Source organism: Cebus imitator, unplaced genomic scaffold (assembly GCF_001604975.1).
Source record: "Cebus imitator isolate Cc_AM_T3 unplaced genomic scaffold, Cebus_imitator-1.0 Scaffold503, whole genome shotgun sequence".
Taxonomy (NCBI): domain Eukaryota; kingdom Metazoa; phylum Chordata; class Mammalia; order Primates; family Cebidae; genus Cebus; species Cebus imitator.
Window position 1 is genome coordinate 95,108 of NW_016107818.1, and position 3,205 is coordinate 98,312.

Below are 3,205 nucleotides of genomic sequence, written 5' to 3' on the forward strand. Positions count from 1 at the left end.
AACGTGCCCTTTATTTCCTGAAGGCTGATAACTATTTTAAATTGGAAATACATGTATTCAGTTTATTTGAGACTTCAAATATGTTCTTCAAATTTGTAAATTATTTAAGTCAAGTAACATTTCCTTGATGCTCAAAACATTCATGTAATTAAGCAGAAAAGAGCATTAAAATAAATAGATGGAGACTGGGCTGGAGGGGACCACTGCGAAACCCAGGGAGCCGATGCCACGTGACACAATGTGGGCTTCTTTTAAACCTTTCGAATGCCCATAACCTAGCCTCAGGCCCATGGAGCCCACGAGAGACTGCCCGCTGTTCGGGGGCGCCTTTTCCGCCATCCTCCCCACCGGGGCCATTGACGTAAGTGACCTCTGACCGGTCCCGGACAATCAAGAAGTTTTCTGCCATCCCGTGACTGACCAGAGCCTGACTGTGGAACTTCTCGAGCTGCAGGCCCACGTGCAGGGCGAAGCGGCTGCGCGGTACCGCTTTGAGGATGTTGGTGGTGTGCAGGGGGCTAGGGCTGTCCATGTGGAGTCTGTTCAGCCTCTCAGTTTGGAGAACCTGTCCCTGAGGGGCTGCTGTCAAGAAGCCTGGGTCCTCTCTGGCAAGCAGCAGGTAGCTAAGGAAAACCAGCAGGTAGCAAAGGAAGTGACACTACATCAGGCCTTGCTGCGGCTGCCCCAATACCAGACTGATCTCTTGCTCACCTTCAGTCAGCCCCCGTAAGGAGGAAGGAATGGGCGGGTGTTCATGACTGGGTTCCCAGGAGAATCAGGCTGGGAGGGACAGAACAGGGAGACTCACTGGTGGGGTCCTGCAAGGAAGCGGGAATGGGCCAGAGGTTTGGGGACACTGACACTCAGGTCTTCTGGGGAATAGGAATTGGCAATTTCCAAACCTCAGGACTGGATGATGTTCTCTCTCCATCTGTTTCCCCACCCCAAGCGCTGACAACGGTCATCTCTTGGCCCTGAAAATCTGTCACCTCCACCCTGGAGCCTGGGTGAATTTGAACAGCTGGTGACCAGTCTGACCCTTCATGATCCCAACATCTTTGGTTCCCAGTAAAGGCGCTGAAGCATTGCACGATGTTGCTGAGGACTTGGGGACTTAGCTCTGTGAGGGGGAAAAGAGGTTGAATATCTGGGTTCCTCTTATTTCTTCCCTGTGCATAAACATAAGACAATCCCTTTTCAGAATAAACTTGCTTTATAATCAACATAAAAAAATAAATAAAATAAATAGATGATTTATAGATACAGATGGACAGGTAGGTTAGATAAGCAGGTAGGTAGATAGATAGGTAGATGATAAACAAGAAAATAGCACACAACCTCAATTGACTGCATTGTAGAATTGATATAGTGAATATTTATTCTACTCTGTAAAATAAATTACAATAAGTATCTTTATTTAGTGATTTTTAAAATATTTTTTTCTACCTATGGCCAAAGGACTAGACAAAATTTTGAACTTCTTCAGACTTGGCACAATCCATTTAATTTTTTTTTTTTTTTTTTTTTTTTTTTTTTTTTTTTTTTTTTTTTTTTTTTTTTTTTTTTTTTTTTTGAGATGCAGTTTTGCTCTTGTTGCCCAGGCCTGAGTGCAATGGCACAAACTCAGTTCACTGAAACCTCCACCTCCCAGTTTCAAGAAATTCTCCTGCCTCAGCCTCCCTAGTAGCTGAGATTACATGTGCCCACCACTATGCCCGGCTACTTTTTTATATTTTTAGTAGAGACGGGGTTTCATCATCTTGGCCAGCTGGCCAGGCTGACCTCGAACTCATGACCTCAGGTTATTCGCATGCCTTGGGCTCTCAAGGTGCTGGAATTATAGGCTTGAGCCACCTTGTTTAATGAATGCCAGAGTTGGAAGGAAATATTGTTTTATTCATTTCTCATTTAGTCTAATAACCTTAGCCTTACATCTTAACCCATGTTATAAACCTATTTTCCTCCTTATCTGTGATCTACGTTTTCTCAGAATAACTTAACTGTAAGGAAAATGAACCATGTTTATGTATTTTTTTTAAAAACCTTCTTTATAAGGGGCTTATTATCAGCAGAAAATAAAACCAGAATTTTCTATTGCATATTATTCAATCTTTATAAAAATTTATATTATTAAGTTCAATGCTATTTACTAAGTTTTTTAATATTTTAATATAATCTGTTAATTGAATCTAATTTTAAATCTACTAATTACATTTTTAGACCTAATCTCTTTTCAACACTCAGGGTCAGTTGTTAGTGCACAACATAGACTTCAAATGTTTTAAGTTAAGATGCACATAAATTGAATTAAAAATGATATGCAACCTGTAATTATGTCTATGCAGAATTGTAGATGCATAAATAAAAAGATGGGATAGAACAAAAGCAACAAAAAGTTGATTTGCAATGAGATGGAATATCTACTGAGTCTCATTTGTAAAATTTTTACTGTTGTTATCATATCCCTAAAATACTTTAAAAATTAAACTCTATAGATGTGAGTACCCTTAATATACAATACTGTTTTTATACTCCCCAGAGCCTGTCTAATAGAAGACTGTACTAGGCTTAGAATGGAGAATTAAATGGTAAGATCAGCAGGAAACTCATGAGCAATCAGCAAATGATTTTTGAAAACTGTTTACTGGGCTAGGTGTAGTGGGAATATACAATAGCGAAAAAAACAATTTCCTTGACTTAACAAACCAACTCTAAGAAGTAATAGACTTTATTACTTTAATGCATTTCCTAAATTGTTTTGCAAATACTTAAGCTTATCTGCCACCTATATTTTGATTTATACTGAAACTTAAGAAGGAATAATCATATGTATAGCTCTGTAAAGCTGGTAGACATTGACAGAAACTGTTGTTTTTAGTTTACCTTAGATACAATTCCCAAACCAAAATAGCTCAGTCTTCTAGTCTTAATACAGGTGCTCCAAAGATAATTTAATAAAAGTTTTGATTTTTGAATTATCCATAATTCACTGAATAACAAGTTGTTAATTTCTTGGTTTTGAACAGGACACCTTCTACCACAAAGTACTGCTTGAGGAAAAATTTAGTGTGCTTTTATAATTTGTAGGCTTGGGATTTGTCTATTTAATACTTTCCACCAACTGTCACTCTATATTTTTGCCTGGATTAATTACAATATACAACATTAACAAGTTAAATGGAACTGCATAGCTATCTATGACAGC

General features: G+C 38.5%; 1 pseudogene across 1 annotated transcript; it reads left to right on the forward strand.

Moving 5' to 3' along the window:
- Positions 1-206: 206 nt before the first annotated feature.
- Positions 207-1,223, forward strand: LOC108292742 (annotated as a pseudogene). Its single transcript, XR_005197611.1, has 2 exons — positions 207-726; positions 950-1,223. The product of XR_005197611.1 is annotated as a ran guanine nucleotide release factor-like (transcript).
- Positions 1,224-3,205: the final 1,982 nt, after the last annotated feature.